Consider the following 19529-nt stretch of genomic DNA (forward strand, 5'->3'; position numbering starts at 1 on the left):
GAGAAAAAACTAAAGAAAGCAACAGTAAAGCATTAGAAGTAACATTGCAAAAAGGCAAAAATGTGAAGCAAAAAGGCAAAAATGAAATGAATAATACCTCTGAAACCACAGTTATTGTTGAGGGTGAGGAAAAAATAGTTAATTGTGATATCTTGAAGAGTTATTTAGAACACAATCTAAAACAAGAAATGCTATCACTAGATTTTGTGGATGCTCCAAACAAAAAAAGGTATTATTCTTTTTTGCAGATTTAAAAGTTTGAGAAAAGCAAAAAAAGCAGCATCAGTTCTGAATACAATGCATAAAAAAGGATTATGTGATTTTCAAGTAAAATGTATTGTGAAGAAAGAGGAAGAAAACTCTTATACTCTTTCAAGTGAAATTACAACAAAGATTGCTAATTTATTTCAGTTCATTCAAAGAAAAAAAGAAGACATCCTAGTGACCCATAACAAGGAAGTAAGAAATGCCCAGATAAAACACCAAGAATTGAGGGCTTATTTAAATAGTAAACCACAGTCTGTAAACACTGCCAAATATTCTAAAACTGCTGAAGAAATTTTTGCTGTTGAAGCAAATGTAAAGCAGTTGAAAGAGCAAGAAGAGGAGTTTTCTAAATACATTAAAAATAAATTAGATGAAGTCAGCTGTGTTGAACTTTCTTCAGCTACAGAGATTGACAATTACGTAAAAGAATGTAGAAGAAATCTTGGACAAGAAGTTCGTTCTCTCCAAGAAGGTTTACCCATTTATGGTAGAAAAAGTGAAATATTAAAAACAATCAATGAGAAACAGGTTAGTATACTTTTAGCAGAAACTGGCTCTGGTAAAAGTACTCAGATTGTTCAGTATTTATGGCGATCTGGCATGTTTCCAAATAAGAAGATTGTTTGTACACAGCCAAGAAAAATAGCAGCTATATCACTAGCAAAGCACGTGAGTGGACAACTAGGTTTTGCAATAGGAAATGTTGTGGGATATCAAGTTGGTACGAATTCCAAAAGAAGTACAGATACAAGAATCTTATTTATGACAGATCACACTCTTTTAAACAATGCTGTTACAGATCATGATTTCTCAGAGTATGGTTGCATTATCATAGACGAAGCTCATGAACGAAGCATATTTACTGATGTCCTATTAGGCGTCATCAAGCACTGTCTTCCACGTAGACAGGATCTTAGAGTTGTCATAACCTCTGCTACTATTGATCCAGCAATTTTTAAAAGATACTTTGGTGTACATAATAAAGCTGTGCTGAATATACCTGGCAGAACTTTTCCTGTAGAAGTTGAGTGGAAAGACACAGATGTTACTGATGGTTGGAACTATCTTACAGAAGCAGTGAACAAAGCCCTTCAGGTTCATCTAAAGGAACCTTTACCTGGAGATATTCTCACATTTCTAACATCACCTGTTGAGACAGAAAAGGCAGTAAATTTATTCCAGGAACGAATGGTAAAAGAAAATAAAGGTAAAGATGACTTTCTTTGTTTACAGGTTCATGGAAAACAAAATATTGAAGACCAACAGAAAGTCTTTAAGCCAGCACCAACAAACAAAAGAAAGATAATTTTTGCTACAAACTGTGCTGAAACATCTGTTACTATTAATGGTATTATCTATGTAATAGACTCAGGAATGGTTAAAGAGATGCAGTATTCACCTAAGACAAATGCAAGTGCTCTTGTTGTTTGTTTTGTATCAAAAAGTGCAGCTGAACAGCGGAAAGGTCGTGCAGGTAGAACACAACCTGGAAAGTGTATCCGTCTGTTTAGTAAAAATGATTTTGAAAACATGAATACTTGTGCTTTCCCTGAGATATTGAGAACAAATGTAAGCCAAGCACTATTAAAAATTATGGAAGTTGTTCCTGGCAATCCTTTGCTTTTTGATTTTGTGGAGTCCCCTCCACGAGCTAGCCTTAAGAATGCTTTAAATCATCTCAAACATCTTCAAGCTGTGGAAAATGACGAACTTACCTCTCTTGGTAAATATATGGCTAAATTTCCTTTGGATCCTTCTTTGTCTAAGCTGGTTGTAGAAGGAATCAGTGATAAGTTTTGCTTTGATGCAATTACAGTAGCATGTTTGGTAACAGTTTCTCAAAGTCTCTTTTTTCGGATAGAAGAAAACAAGAATGAAGCTGACATGAAAAAAACTCAGTTCTGTCAAAGTGATGGTGATTTTTCAACTAGTCTCTCGGTGTATAAAGAATGGGTTGGTTTTCCAAAGAAACTAAGACCCAGTTGGTGTGTTTCCAATTGCATTAATAATAAGGCATTAAATATTGCTAATAAATTAATAGAAGAGTGCATTAGAATTATAAAAACAGAATTTGACATAACTGTAATAAAGAAGTTCTGTAGCAGTTTCGATTTTGTTGAGAAATTACAAAGTTGTATCCTTGAAAGTTTTGCCAACAATCTCTGTGTCTTTTCAGGCCATCCAAAAATGGGGTATTTTACATTGTCTCAAGAACAAATCCATATTCATCCATCTTCTTCCATTCATTATTTGTACACTGATTTGCCACAGTTTATCGTGTATGGTAATCGCTTTAAAACAACAAGAGATTTTGCATTAATTATTTCTGTAGTATCAGAAGAACTTATCTCTAAACTTATTCAACGAGGTAAACTCCAGATTGATCTTGAGACATTAAAAGGAATGACTATTCAACCAAAGAAGCTTGGACCAATAGGAAGAACTCTTATGCTGAGAGAAGTTCTTGGGAAGAAACAAATGAAAATGAACATGTTTAAAAATAGAGTGAAAAGTATGACAGAAACAGACTTTATATATACAGAATGGAGTTTGGATAAAGGAATTGTTTTGGTATTTATAGCCAACCAGTTTCACTCACTTGTAGAAAAACTATTTTATGAAATGATACTGGAACCCAAGAGAAAACTTAAAGAAGAAGATCAAGAAATTTCATTTGCTGACTTTCTGGATTCTTGTAGCAGTTCTTCATTCAAAATCATAATAGGCAGTGGTGCAGAGGTGAAATGTTTATTAATGCCAAATGATTTTAGGACCATTATCATCAGCAAAATTTCTGATGGTGTAAAAGATGCTGATATTATTAGTCACGTAACTAACCTTGAAAATTTGTGTTCATATAGGTTAATTACCAAGGGTAAACAAAAAATATATGTTACGTTTGATGACCCCAAAAATGCTAGTAAAGCTCTTAATAAGCTAAAACATTGCCCAGATATTTCTATCACTCCATTGTTTCTCCTGATGAGCATACTCTTGGAAGCAAATACAAAGTTGTACTTAATGTATTATGGCAAAGAAGACTGTGTAAAGGTTTCGGGTTTGTAAACTTCTCCTCACCAGAAGAGTTCTGTTTAGCTTGTAGACTTTTATCTGGTGGTAGACTAATGATTGGCAATATGGCAGTGAAAGTAAACAAAAAAAGAACAGACTCATTTTACATTCAGAATATTTCAAAATTAGCTACAAAAGAAAGTGTTCTCCAGTCTCTTCAAAGGGCCTTTGGTAAACTTAATATGGATGTTATCTTAATTCGAGACAACCCCCTATGTTTCTGACAAAGAGGAATGTAAAAGATTGGAAAATGAGTTGAGTTCTATTCTTTGTAATTACACTTGTAAAAACAGCATTACTATACAGCTGCAAGAGCCAAAGGAGAAGGATGTGACCTGGAAAGCTAAAATCTTTTTTAAGAATCCTGCAGATGGGGAACAAGTTGTAAGGGGACTAGGGAGAGAAGCTAAAATTGGACCAGAAAGCATTCCAATGTCACTTAGTTTACAAATGACCTCTTTAATTTTTTGTAGTTTTAAAATTTATGAAGTTGTTCAGTCAATTATTAAAGAGGATATTGCTGTTTTTAAAGACATTGTTGACAGTGAGGATAGTATCAGTATTGATGTCGTAAAAACATCTGAAGAAAAAGTAAAAGTAGTCATCAAAACAAATAATTTAAAAGACCTCGACAGAGCCCAGAACCTGTTCTCAAAAATTATAAAAGGTGATCAGATTAATTGTAGTGGAAAGCCCCTGTTGGAGAAACTATTTCTTACATCATCACAAAACGTGATTAAAAGTATTGAGAGTAGAACCAACACATATATTCAGTTGGATAACAGATCCAAGACTATTTCCATCTTTGGATCTGAAGGAGCTTGTACCCGAGTCAAATGTGAACTACAGAGAATACTAGATACAATGGAGACATATCACTTCACAGAGTTCAAATTATGTGAGCAAAACTGTCCAAAGGGTTTATTAAAAGAACTTGTGAAAACCTATGGTTACAACCTAAGTCACTTGATTGATATTTGTGGTCTTGAGTCTGCAGAAGTCAACTTCCAGAAACGTTTACTACTTGTTGCTGGAACTTCTGATGCTGTAACAAGTGTGAGAATGTGCTTTTATTATACGTTGACAGTGTTAAAGTATGAGGTCATAGTTAACTTTATGTTGTTTTATGTTCTGAATCTGAATTAAAGTAAATCAAGCTTTGAAACTACTTCAAAAATATTAGGAACTTGAAAACAACTGGCAAGAGAGGTTCTATTTGTAAAATATTTTGTTAATTGAGGCATAATGTTTTTATATTGTTACAGCATTGTTTCTCTGTTGGCAGAATCTTTAAATTATTTGGTGAAAGTAGTTCAATGTCGAGTCCACATATTTATCAAAAATTAGATTTATTCTTCCTGTAACATTTTTCTCAGCTTGTATACTCGTACATTACATTAGCTAACAGATTCAAGTACTTCACAAAAACACACTGACTGATTGAACTGTCCACCTTGAAACAGCTTTTTCTACATTGATTATCTTTTTTGAACACCTTATGTCATGGGAAGAACTAAATATTTGCTCATTTTTCAAGGTTTGCTACCCCCATCCTTGTACAACATACAACTTGGTGGGTAAGTACTATCGAATGAGCTGAATTTGAATATCCATGTTGCTTTGCTCATAAAAGTTGCACAATTTTATGGCATTTAAGAAATATGAGATAAAAAATTCTGCACTCTGAATTTATTTGTGTTGTATGAACAGTTACAATGTCACAATAATCTGCTTGCGTAAGTTGATGTATACGACTCCAACTTAATTAACCCACCTGGAGTAAGCATAAAAAAACTTCCTTTGGAAAAGTGACACAATACCCGACCCTTAAACTGTCACCCCTTTCTACGTACACACACATGCACATCACTCATTTAATGTGAAGATGAAGAGCACAATATACTGGCAGAAGGAATCGATGATTTGGATTCTAACTTCACAGGTCCATCTGGAAAAGACATAATCTGCTTTGAACAAGTGGTACAATCCCAATAGAAAAGCTTGCTTCTCAATGATATTTCCACTTACTATAAAGCATTATAATTAACCACAGGGAAAAAGTCACATGATATTACAAACGTTTCATTCAGATACCCATCCTTGCATCCTATGTTCCACGTACAGGTCAAATAAGTAAACATAGAAGCTATTTTTATGAAGATACTGCCTTACAATTTCCTTTAAAATACTAGGAAGTTTATCTTATTGTAGAATATCTACCTCATTCAGTCTTAAAAGCTAGTTTCAAAGCATATTATATTCTTTTGAGTAAATTTGCCCTAGCAAATGTGGCATAAACAATATAAAAACATTTTGAATGCTCTTCGTCTCTCCTATTTGAGCTGTTCACTTGTTTCTCAACATTGTATCCTGTACTACCTTTCACTAAAGTGACTGTACTAATTTGTTTGACCAGAATCACTGAATCCATTAAGTTGTTTACTATACTCAGTAGTACCTTAAATATGAAGTGCACTTCTGGTAAAAAACACAAACAGCAATGTCATGTGGCTTTCTACTTCTCAGCCCTATTTTCATTATTCAGCTTAGTCTAGTATGTCTTCATTTTCCTCTTTGTCTTCACATTACCTTCTACACATTCATATTTATGCATTAATAACAATTGACTGAAATGAATGCACACATAGAAGAAAGTTCTTAATTTCCTACAGTAAAATATAAAATCATGTCAAAATAATTTTATTCTAAATCTGTTATCATGTAAACAATGTAACAGTTTTGTCTGTGGTATCAATAGTTTAAAAAAACTTTACCACAGTTTGTATGGATATTATTTGTATATTATTTCACAAGGTGACTATGAAACTGATAACTCTACACGTAATCTACACCTGAGAAGAAAAACTTGAAGGGAATTTCCATATTAAATCCTCTTTTAAAGATCAAAAGGTTTGATATTACTTTTTATCACAACATCGGCACCTGATGTTGTTTACTGTCAATTCAGTCACTGTCGTGTCACTGAAAATCAGAGCAACCATCTTCATCTTTAAAACACAGTAACAATGCTTTTTCGTGTGTATAGGAATTTCAGTGCTGCATGATTGTTTATTATATTTGTTATGACTGATGGTAATGGTTGTCTTATGCCAAATGAAATGTCCATGAAAAGAAATGAGACATAGCTGCATAAGAGAAAATATCCCACCTTTATAATTTCAATCAGTAGTTGTATAAAATGTTTATGCAGTTCACTACAAAATAATGGTTCCAACTGAATAGTTGCAATGTCAAGATTATACTTCCTTCCAAGTCAGCATCCTCTAAAATGCCTGCTAGTCAAGACAGTGGATCTTAACTAGTTAACATACTGCTGTACTCAAGAGTGTTATTCAACACCTGTTTTAAAGTTTATTAATATGCCAAACACTATTATCAAGGTAATATTCTTAACAAAATCATACTTTTACTTTGCATATATGCCAATTATTGCAACAATCTTAAGTGAAAAGTATCTTGTGTGTTCTTTGGAATGAATTGAGGGGTTTCAGGCTGCATCATATTCATCAGAGGTGTGACTATTTTCAGGTAACTGTGGATCAGTCATAACTTCTTTTCCTGCCACAGCCTTAACTCCGATGTCACTAGCATCTATATCTTGAATTTCCTTCACTGTTTTGATAAAACGTTTGTTCAGAGTTGCCAACATTGATCAGTTATTCTTGTTTGAATAAAACATTCATGCATGCACACACAAAAAAAAAAAGCCTCGAATGACAGTGTACATGCTGCTGTGAGCTTTTTCACTGCTTTCTGCTTGTAGATGAATTTTAGTGACACATTTTGTGAAATCATATTAGTATTTCTATGGCTTTAGTGGCTACAAGATCTCTGTTTGTAGTAAAATAAGTGTATCTTGACACTTCCTTGCAGCTACAAGTGACAGTTGTGCCTCCTTCTGCTCACACATTGATAATCTCACCTTACATGTTGCCCTGGTAAGTTGTTAATTTGCCATTTGTCACCTTGGCAAATCAAGCAAATGTCAGGGAGGGCATATTTCCTTAATGTGACATACTGTTTTCATAGAAGAGTCAAATGTTGAAAGTAAAAGTTTCTTTGGAGGTGGCATTGTTTCTTCATTTACATTGCCTTGTATTTGTCAGTGTTATCATCATACCATGAGTATTAAATTAAATAACTTAATTATTATTAAGCCATAGATACAAATCTACTGAAATGGTTTAAGGATTTACAGCCTTTTCCAATTCTTTATCCTATAGCACCAGATTCTTAGTGAAGTAATGATCAGTGGCTTAAAGAAATACTTGAAATTGCAGAAGAGCACTCCAAAACATTTCCCGTAATTCCTTGAATAAAAAATACTTTTCCTAGCATTTAGTCCATATCAGTATTTAACTTCTGCACCTTGTGTATCTTAAGGACACTTTAACTACTGTTTAGTACGAGTTCTCCAACTTTTCAAAGTTAAACTTATTCCATAAAATTAGAAATTGGTGGGTGCTTTATAACTGTCAGGAGATATAATCTTTCCTGAGAAGGAAAGAGATATATCTATAAATAAAAAATGTTTCTTAAGGAAATGTCTGGAAACCCATGTACGGAGACAACCTTTGAGAAATACATATTTTAACATATTGAAACATGTAGTAGAAGAAAGTAGAGGACAGTTTTGTAACTTTATTACCAATAATTGTGATTCTGTTTTTTGTTTTTGTTAACAGGCTGGATCAGAACTTGAACATCTGAAAACATCTTTGTATAAGACACAGACACAACAACATAGAACTGATGCAGAAGAAATGTGCCCTGTGTGCTTAGACACAGCAGATCCGAAGACTGGTCAAAGACTAGAATGCTGTGGTCATCTGTATTGTGAAGAATGTTTACGACTGCAGGTGGAATCAAAACAAATTCCATTCTTGTGTTCATCAGAGGTGAGCTATAATACCATTCACTTATTCAGCTAAAAATGTGAAATTGTTTATTTTGTATAATGATCTTAATAATCTTATCTCGTTGGCCTACTGAAGAAATCCGGTGAGCTGATTGTGTAAGTATGATATTCACAGATGGAACCAATTTCCCGACAAGTGTTAGATAAAATATTCTGCAATAATGGCAGAATTCTCCTTGAAGATTTACAAGTATCATGTGATATAGATAATAGAACTGAGTATTACTTTTAATGTATTTGTTTAAGTAACTAAGGTAGCTGCAGTTTTGAGCAAACAAGCAAAACTTTTATTTAAACAATAAAAAGAAAATTATTACGCATACCCAGAACAGAAAGTTGGCAGTCATTTATCCTTTTAGTCTTTTTGCTTGTTTTATCTTCAAGATAAAGTGTTTTAATACTAAATATGTAAATCTTCCAGAAGAGACCAGTTCTTTACCAGTGGCATTAGTATGTTCTTACAATTTGAATGGGGCCTCAACCAAAAGGGAACTTGAATCATAACTACAGTTATAAAGGAAGAAATATAGGGGCCCAATTATTTTTTATGAAGAGAAGGTATCATATTTTGTAGTTATGCCAATAGCTCTTCACGTTGGTCAACTTTTGGAAAACTGAATTGAGAATGCTCACTCCAATCTGTAGAGTAAATTAATTTTCTTTGTTTAGTGGATTACTTGACCTATGCTTTACCTCTTTAAATATTCATATTGTGTCTTATGCTGAAATGCCAGCAATCACTTTCGAAGTAGGACAGGGCAATGTTAGAGACTTTGGCTCACATGTTGCCACCATGGCAATGCAGGAACTCTGTAATCAGAACTTTTGAAGAGATTATTGATCACTATAGAAAGACGAAAACCCATGATTCACCAACATCACACATTGGTCAAACATGTAGTAGTGTCATACATCATGTTCCTTAATTTAGACATCTGTACTCTTTTGGCTGGCTTAATCACTAGAATATTTTTGAAAGTTAAGGAAATAAATATGGTACAATATGCAAGACAGGTTAGATGGCATGATGACTGATTTTTTGCATCTGTTACAGTGGATTATTAATAATTGAGACTCTCAACTTAGTTAGTTAAGTCAAGAGAAACTGTGACAACATTGACATTAAGAGTGGGATGACCATTTGCCTTTCTTCAACACTTGCTGTCTTGTCACTGCATCATGAAATAATTAAATGTTTGATTAGTGTCTTTTTAAGAATCAGAATATGTTATTAACATCTATATAAGAAAGAAATTGTAATAGCTGTAACACTGTACCATCAAATAAATGCAATTAACTTAACATACTGGTAATATATTTAAAATGTCTAGGGTTTTAAGCCATTGCTTTTAAGACTTGTAATTAATTCCATACCTAAGTATGTTGTAGCCCTATTCCCTGATAAAAAACATGATATTAATGAAAAGGCTACTCATGTAATGCCTGTTTTTCTTTAGATAGAAGTGTATTGAAAGATAATGGTATGTCATACATTTTTGGTTTATTAAGACGATTCAGAAGTATAGACATATGTATATACTAGAGGTGTGGCAATAGAATAAGATTATCTTACCTGCAAAGTAACATAACAAATCAAGAGTTTTTACATAAAAAAATACCACTCATCATTTTTTTAAAAGGAAGAAAACAAACAGGTGCATGAGAAAATCATACGTGGGGAAGAAATGGGCACAATCTAATATATAAAAATTATTTTTTATTTTTGTAGGGTTGTGGAGAACCTTTTGTTCTAGAAGACTTAAAACATATTCTTAACAATAATAAAAAGTTGAGAAAAGATGTTACTGAAGCAGCCTTGAAGGAGCTCGTTCAGAGTAACAGTGAGAAGTATCGCTATTGTCCTACTTCAGATTGCCCTGTGGTTTATCGTGTTTCACCGAACCAGTTATTTATTTGTGATGTTTGTGAAAATGAGATATGTGCAAGGCAAGTTATTTTAGCTACTGGTCCTATGAAAATAATAATAGTTAGTTTCTCTAATAGTGATATAGAAGGTACCCATTGTTTAAGTAAAATTTAAAGAAAAAATAAATAGTAGTTATGTGTTAATATTTCAAAGTCATTGGATAAGTATCCTGCTCTTCTTACGTTATTTCCCTGAACAAAGACTTACACGGTACATGTGTACTGGTCATTTTCCTGATGTAGCTAACTGCAATAAATATGTTAATGTTGAATTAATATCTCATTTTAAAGGCCTTTGTGAAAGTTTTTTACATGTTTCAGAAGCAAACCTTTAGATACTATTTAATTTATATACTACTAATTTTATTTTATTTCTCTCTTTCTTAGTAATAATATTGAATTATGATCCACAAGTGTTTACTTTCATCACTAAGGGTTTCAAATTTGTATATTCTTGTTTTCAATACAAATTGTAAAAAAATAATCATTTAAAGTCATTAAGTGCAATTTTATTATGCTTTCAGTTGTCATGTAATAAATCACAGGGGGATGACTTGTGAGTTGTATAAAGCTCTCTCAGTAGATAAAGATTACTCCTTAAAGGTGAGTTTTTGTTACATTTGAAGGTGAAATATGAAGTTTTCCACATTTTAATGTGCTTATCTTGCTCTTAAAAAGATTACATTGATGTATTGCAGACAAAAAAAGTTCATAAATCCACATCTTGAATAATTTTTTTTCCATTAAGAGATTGAGAGCAGCTCATGAAAACTATATTTATTCAATTCAAGATACAAATATTTTACTTTAAATTTATTTTGGAGTAATAAACTTGGATTTTGTATTTATAATGCACAGAAGCAGGTTTTAACTGCACCCAATAAATGATATTTATGTTTTATGTATTGTGCCAAAAAAGAATCACATACAGAAGGTGCAGTGAATTAAAAAATAACAACAGCTCAAAACTCAAGTGCCTCAAACAGTTGACTGTTCTTCATCAAGAAAACAAAGAAAATCAGCTATTCAGAAGCACTTGAATTATTATTTTTTAAATTCTAATGTTGTAATGTGTGTGTATATATAGTTTAAGGCTATCACATTTAACTGCAAAAGACTGAACAAGGTAATGGAAAAGTGCAACATAGCAGCAAATCACATGCATCGAATATGTGTGATGAGAATATTAATACTGAAGGGTTAAGTAAACTAAAACACAATTAAAAGGAAGGACTGTTAAAAACATTAGTCAGAGGTCAGGATTTTGTTTTATTTTACTTAACCCTTCAGTGTTAATATTATATATATGTGTGTGTGTGTATAAGTTGTAGTCCATTCATTTCAGTCAGTACAAAATATATCTATGAGGTCATCTAGATTTTATGTATAAATGTCATGCAAAGAAAAACAAACAAACTTTATTATGATGTAAGATTTAGATATTGTAATAAATCGAAAAATATATTTTACATTAGAAATTAATATGTGAATCATGCTTTATGTTTTAAAAACTAGTTTAATTCGTAAAATAAACCATTGAAGACATGAAGCACGTAAGTAGGGTTTAGGGGTTATGTTGTCCTCTTTAGTTAGTGAGATACCACTAAAACTTAATCACTCTTTGGAAGGTTATGTACCTTTCTTTCTGATGCAAAATTTTCACGAAGTCAGAATGTACAGAGGTATTTAGATCAGGAATTTAGAATATTTAAGATGGAAGTATCCCTTTGACTTAACGGTAGTGGAAAACATATGAATATAGATTACTTTGAGGAACCATAACCAAAAAAACAGTTTTTGTAACAAGTATGAGCCTTTAAACATAAAGATCACAGGCATAATGCAACATAATCAAGAAAAAACACACCTCAGGTGAACACAGAATGGCTTCCATAACATATCCATTGAATCTAAAGCAACTGGAAGACAAATTCAGTATTCACACTGTTCCATACAAAGATGTATAATGGCCAGACGTTAAATGAGCACAAAACGCAAACTAACGTGGCAGGGGTTTAGTTTAGAGAGAGAGAGAAATTGAAGAATTATCTCTCCAACTGGGGTATTCAGGAACGTTGTGGTTCCTCTTATCCCCTCACGTGATAAATTGTTATAATTTCGATGGGTTTTTCCTTTACTTTAATTTTGACATTTTTATGGTGTAGTGGGGTAATTAAGAGTGATAAGAAAGCCGGGAGAACTGGACGAGAGCAGCATAAGTGAAGTGAGCCAGACCTAGGCCAAAAGACGGAGTAAAATTGCGGCTGGCGAGTTGATTTAAAATTAACTATAACTGAATAAATGAACGGCTCTTTTCACGATGAGGTAAGAATGTGGCTGGACCTATAGATCAAATGACGGAGATTTTGCTGTGGGGGGAAACGGGAGTACCCCGAGAAAGCCCACTTTCACGGCCTGGGCACCGAAAAATCTACCCAGACCGTGCCCGGAAGTAGCTGGGAAGAAACATAGGAATAAAAAGAAAAACAAAAGAAAAGATGGACTGTGACGGTGGTATACATGGAAACTGCTGGCTGCGGTCTTGTAGATCAGGTAGTAACTTTGTCATGAACTTGTTTTCACACTTGAAGTCCATTGGTGCAAGTGAAAAACTTGGTCTTGGTGGTGGAACAACTGGCTGTTTTTTCTTCGGCGAGTTGTTCTTCGCTGGTCTGTGATGCTTTGTTTCATTTTGTAATTTTGGTTTGAGTTTTCTGCGTGGAGGTGCTTTGTTTTTCTTTTTGAACTGACGCGTTGATAGTTATCTTGCTAATGGTTTGAGTCTGGCTGATTGTTGAATTCTGTGGAACTGGAACTGAAGTCTGGAATGATCTGTCACTTTTCTTTCTTGGACTGCTGAATCTTGGCGTGTTGTTAACAGAGGGAGTTGACATCTTCTGGGTCGAGTTATCTGTCTTCGTGTTTCTTCTAGTTGGATCTGGACTCGGCGGTATTTTTGTAGTTTCTGAAGTTGTCCGTTGGTTGTTTATGATGTCTGGGTGCTTTGTTTGACCAAGAGTTGAAGGGCCGTCGATGTGGGCGTTCGGCTCTAAAGTGAAATATGTGATCGTAACATCCGTTCCGTAAAATAAAATCAGCACTGTACTTCGACGTTGTCACTATCTTCATGAAGTACGTAGGAAGATTAGTGTTTTTGGAAAAAATTCGATGAACAGCATATACCTTGGTCTGAATTTAAGGTTCTAAGGCTTGTTTGATTTCTTCTGGTTGAATTGATAGGTCGACGCCCCTGAGGAATACTGAATAAAGACTGACTGGATTTTTGGTAGGGGAACAACTTACATTAAATTCGGTGTTCCATGGCTGGCATAGATAAATTTGGTCTGCGGTAGTGGCGGGCTGGATGAGAATTCCACCCCGGCGTAAGATTCAGGTCCTGGACGGTTCGATAGTTGCCCCTGGCTTGGCTTGGGCGATCAACGTGGCGACTTGAAGCGGCATGATGTTCGGCGGTGACTGGCGTGGATGAACGTTTCGTCTTAAAAAGCATGTTGGCAGAGATATCAGCACATCTGACTTGCTCAGTGGACTGACTGTTGACTATCGTTAATAAGAGAACAGCGTAATAGTTCAAGCAACCGACGATAGCTCGGTTTTTTGGCTTAAATGAGCACTGGAAGCTATTGTTCTTTTATATAGACAAACACACACACATAGTTAAACGTGTCTAAATCGGAAACTGCATTGGGCGGAAACTTGTACAAGCCGGAAATATCAAACTGTTGCAGTATTATCTTAAGATTTCTCTTATAAAAGGCCCTCTATATAGCGAAACGTGCGTAATGAGGACGGAAAACTCTTTCACACACCTCATCCATCAACAAGTAGGATTAGAACCTGAGTAAGACAGAACAAATATTTTTGATTGAATATTAATTTCTTATTTGAGTAATAATTTCTTTTACTTTTAATGAATTATTGTTTAGTTACTTATTTGTTTAAATATTAATAAATTCTCGGACATTTTGTTACAGTAAGTATTGGTTAAATATATTCTATTCTTTTTTATGCCGTCATTATTTTTGCAGTTAAATTAGATTCATGATTTGTAGAAACATATTTGCTCTTCACGTGCATAATTCTACTCTTTAAATAATTCTCACGGAAAAAATAAATTCCTATCTTCCCTAATTTTAAAAGGTAGTGAGGAAATATAAATTCCTACTTTATCGCAAATGTTAATTTATATTTACGCTATCAAACTGTATGCAAAAATGAAGGGTGAAAATGAACTTAGTAAAAAGGCCGTAGAATTGGCATTCTCTTTTAACTGCAACAGAAAGCCCATTAAAAAAAAAAACAGTTGAATCTGGACACTTTTCTTCAAATAAATTTGATTAAGAAATTGTGAAGTCATGTATATATATATATTGAATGTCTATATTTATTTTTATTCTAATAAATATAGCATGAACAGAAAAATAACTTTATTCACAAACGTCTTACTTCCCTTGAGTCAAGCAAGTGTAACGTTCCGCTTAAAAATTACATATAATTAAGGTAATGCATGTTCACTTTCTAAGCCGTAAAACTTGCTTAAGCCGTACATTTTGCTACGTCCGTTCGATTCCACCATAGACAGGTTTTACTCCATATAAGAAAGTTAATGGAAAACATAAAGGAAAGAGTGGTGTATTTTGGATGTGGCAGCCTGAGAAAAAAAGAGTTTTTGGAATGAAACTAAACTGCATCTTTAATGTCAAGATGCACAGATGTTAGATAAAGCACGACTAGATGTGACAACGTGGACAGTAACAATGCAATGAGGCCTCAAAATAAGTTTTAATATAGCATACTCCACCTCTGTAAAAGTCAAGAGACTGCTAAGTTTCTAATCATATGAAAGTTAGGAACTGCAATAGTTAGAATTACACAACAGTTTATATTATTTTAGTCTGATTTAAAAATAAGAATAATGGCGAGTTTCCTTATGATATTAAAGACAGAAGACTGGTAGATTAATATCAAATTGACTTACCTCTATTAGCTTTTAAAGACTGCTGACTTTTTATTCTTGAGTTATACCCATGCTTTCAATATAAAGAATGCATCAGTTTACCCAAAATTCTTCAATGTCCCTTTCAGCAATATGTACTTAGAACTTACATAAAATCTGCTTTCACAAGATGCTTCAATTTTGCTCTACTTACTATGAATTCTGAGATTAATGATTAATACTGCAATATATTTTTGTACCAATATCAGAAGTCCTACAGCTTCTTTGGAGGCCTCAGTCACATAGTGTGCCTCTAGCGTGCTGTTGATCCTGTGATGGCTGTATCAGACCATTAATTCTGATTTGACTATCAGTGGCCTTGGTGATTTTCATTAATGCTGATTTGTAGAATTTCCATCATTTTGTCATGATGATACAAGAAAAAAATCTTTTCTCAGGACATTTCACCTTTTTAGCTAGCTCATGTTGTGAATTTTCTGTTGGTCTAATGTCCCCACCCCCTCAGATATGATCTGTTTTAATCGTTGATCTTATGTTTTCTTACACATGATGCCGCTGTTGTCACGTATATGTTGGACAGTTTGATTCTTGAATCTTTATGCTCAACACCTTCAGATATTCATGAGTCATTGTTAGTACTTTTAGAAAACAGCAGAACGTCAGTAACCTATTCCAGTGGGGGTGTCACCTGTCTCTACTCATATTATTCTTCAAGTTTGATTTGGAGGATAGAAGAAATCTTCTACTTATACTTTGACCCATCGTCTATTTCTCACCCTGTGTTTGTAATTGTTTTTAGACATTCTCTTCAGATGCAGTCTCACTGATGTACTTTCTACTACCATGTAGCACTTGCATTCCCTTGATACCTTTATGAGCATAACTGTCAGTTCTGCTGCGTTACAAAGTATTCACCCCTTCAGTTGTTCGTCTAACTTCTGTTGAGCTTCTACTTTGTATTGTTTGTGTTTGGAGAATTTTTTCACCCAAACTTATCTTGCATACCAGCAGAAGCAGAATAGGGTTTTAGTACTTTGAAGCACTTCTGTTTTATATTCCTTTTTGAAACAAGCAAATAATGTTTGTTTTTCCTACCTTGCCTTGTTCTCAATAACTTTACCTATTCCTTTTGATCCTACCAAACCAAATGTAGATGTATACAAATCGGGTCTTATTAATCAACCTACTGTCTCTGTTCTGTTACGGACTAATGTACAATCCAGTCTATTGGAGGAGGCCATATTGGATCATTCATGATCTGTGGGACCCTTGAGTTTAACTGATCTTTCAGTCTGACCTTGCTATCTTTTACCCTATCTACAGAATTAACTTAGATATTGAAACATTTTATAATTTAACAAAAATAACAAAAAATACAGCTGCTTGATGAAAACATTGGAAAACCTAAGTGTAATCCTCAAATTAACAGTTTGTTTTAATATTCTACATTACTTATAGGTCAAAAACTACATCTTGTTTAACAATTTTGTGTTTTTGTCTCTTACAGCTGTTACGTATTATAATTTATTTCAGACGAGTCTCCAATTTATTATGTTACCTAGTTACCTATTATGGTTTAAAATAACTCGATATTTTTATTTTAATTTAGAAGTTAATTTAGTGTTATATGTATTGTTTATAATATTTACCTACAATATTGATACACAGATTTTTAGATTAATAAGCGAATCATGGCTTCCGAGGCTTATGGTATACTGACTGTAGCTGACCAAATAATATCCTGTTCTGTCGTCTCAGCACTTCGGTTTATATAGTTTAAAACGATAATCTCAAATGATTAAGGGTGTTCTAAAACACGCTAGCGTTTTTGTAAAATAAATATTGTTGATTGTTATTCTTAAGAATCTTCTACAAATTTAGAGAACAGACGGGACTTGCACAATACACACCCAACAATATACATCAATAACTCAGTATTTAAAACATTATAATTTAAATGATATTAAGTTAATATACGTTTACATGCATCAAACTGAAACAAACGTCGGTATTAAAATAAACATAATGGTAAATCCGTTACAGAACATTCAGTTACAAGCAACAAATTTGTTCTATGTTAAATATATAAGTATCCCCAATAGTATTTAGTGGAGTTAATTTGAACATTGATGATATTTTTGTTTAGACTTTTGTGTGTGTTATATGCCATTAGAACCCTGTAAGTAACAATTTTATAGGCCCATTAGTAATTTGAAACACGACAGAGTATTTGTGTTTTTGTTTGTCGAAGGGCATTAACTCAGTATTTAAAACATTATCATTCAATTGATATTAAGTTAATTAAAACTTTTGATGATTTGTACTCTTTCTTCATTCCTGTTAATATGTAAATTTCATTTTTAACTTATTACATCATGAAAGTGGAGAAAAATATATAGACACGTTTTAATAGTGGTGGAATAAAAGTAATATACACAGTACGAAATATTAAACCAAATGTACAATGTTTAAACATAAAGCCTGGCATGGCCAGGTGGGTTAAGGCGTTCGAGTCGTAATCCGATGGTCGCGGGTTTGAATCCCCGTCACACCATGCTCACCCTTTCAGCCGTGATAATTAGCTACCTTCCCTCTAGTCTTACACTACTAAATTAGGGACGGCTAGCGCAGATAGCCCTCGTGTAGCTTTGCGCGAAATTCAAAAAACAGTGCTTAAACATATATAAATAAAACGTAATTTGTGATATTAAAATTTTAATTTGATTGCATGTGTTCCGCTTCAAAAAATTGTGCTTTATTTATTTATAGGGGATTCAAAAATTAGGGGTATGTAAATATAGCGTTTCATATCTACTTTTCGAAATTTGCAAGAAGTCACTTCCAAGCATGTGTTTGTTTTAGAATAAAGCTACCATGAGTTATCTGCAGTGTCTACTTTGGAGAATTGATCCCTGGATTTTATTCTTGTAAATGCATATATTCACTGCTGTTCCACTGGAGTACATGGCCAAGGGACTTTCCAAATGTAGTATAACATCTGAGTTAGGCTTGACGGTAAAGAACAAAAGATTTCTGAAACTTTATTTATACGTATAGTATGTTCTACAACGTACGATTTAAATGCCGATACGTAAGAAATTAGTATTTAGCTTTTAAGTTAACATGAACATTTATCAAAAATTTTAGGCCTGTTGGTTTCTTATTCGCCGGAATTTGGCGTTTAAACTGTAATGTGAATAAAATGAGAACTGTTTTTTTATCGTTCAGATTTGGATGGAAGAAAAACCCAATCACAGGAAATTGTGTACACAGTGCAAAGCTCCTATTGAAAAGAATGGAGGTTGTAATCACATGACTTGCTGAAACTGTCGATCCCACCTTTGTTGGCTCTGTATGAGAATTTTCCCTAGTGGACATGCCGTGTACCAACATCAGCCTCACTGTTCAGCAAACCTGGGCCTGTAGCTGCGAAGAGTTAATCGTACTTTCTTTTATTTTTACTAAAATAAATTGACGACATATGATGTTTATATTTTTTCAGGATCGTTAGAAGTGTGTATAATTATTGGTATCAATTGCGTTGTGAATTGTAATACATCTGTGTTTTTAATCATGTTGGAAGATATTTTAACGTTTTGAATTATTTCATTTTCTGAGGGTTTTTTCTTATCGCTAAGAGCTACTTTTCCCATAAGTTTCTTTGGTAGTACATTAATAATAGCGGTATCGATGTCTGTTAACTATATTGAACCCCCACTAATTCTGTTGTTGTTGATTTTTATTTTCAGCCACATCATATGTATAAGACACATAACCTCGGCTATAAACTGTTCTTTAGTTCTAAGCAAAACCAAATTGCACGTTCACTGTTAGTATAATTATGCTAACGTTATCTTATTTTATGAATTTCATATATTTGCTGTAATTGAAATAAAAGAAAGAACTGGATTAAATTTCTTTATCAAAAAAAGAATATTTGTTGTGAGAAATCTTTATTAACAGAATTAACACCATTTTGGAATTACGTAATTGGAAGTGAAAAGGCTAAATAAGTGTTGGTTGATATAAAAGGTAGCATAAACGAGCTGCGGTTGTTCATGCTAATAATTACTAATCGTGTTATTCATACCCATAGAGAGAAAATTATTTTACAAAATAAACTTTTGTTTTTAGAGTGAAAAGTGTTCGGATTGTGCTGATATATAATAATGTTTTATATATTAAAATTGGTACACTTTTATTAACAACGTAACAGGTTTTTAAGAACTCCATTTTTAGTATTATATTTATTAATTACATCAACAATGATATAATCAAACCCTCGCGTACAATCCTAGTGAAAGTCGTGTTCTTGTTTTCAAGACGTAATGACAACATTGTCCCCTC

The 19529-nt window shown here is 33.4% G+C and overlaps 1 pseudogene across 1 annotated transcript; it reads left to right on the forward strand.

The window, feature by feature from the left end:
- Window positions 1-210: 210 nt before the first annotated feature.
- Window positions 211-18758, forward strand: LOC143236152 (uncharacterized; annotated as a pseudogene). The gene is made up of 6 exons (XR_013019502.1): window positions 211-3330; window positions 3544-4395; window positions 8046-8258; window positions 10008-10293; window positions 15798-15967; window positions 18411-18758. The product of XR_013019502.1 is annotated as an uncharacterized LOC143236152 (transcript).
- The last annotated feature ends 771 nt before the right edge of the window (window positions 18759-19529 follow it).

This window comes from Tachypleus tridentatus, chromosome 13 (assembly GCF_004210375.1).
Source record: "Tachypleus tridentatus isolate NWPU-2018 chromosome 13, ASM421037v1, whole genome shotgun sequence".
NCBI lineage: Eukaryota > Metazoa > Arthropoda > Merostomata > Xiphosura > Limulidae > Tachypleus > Tachypleus tridentatus.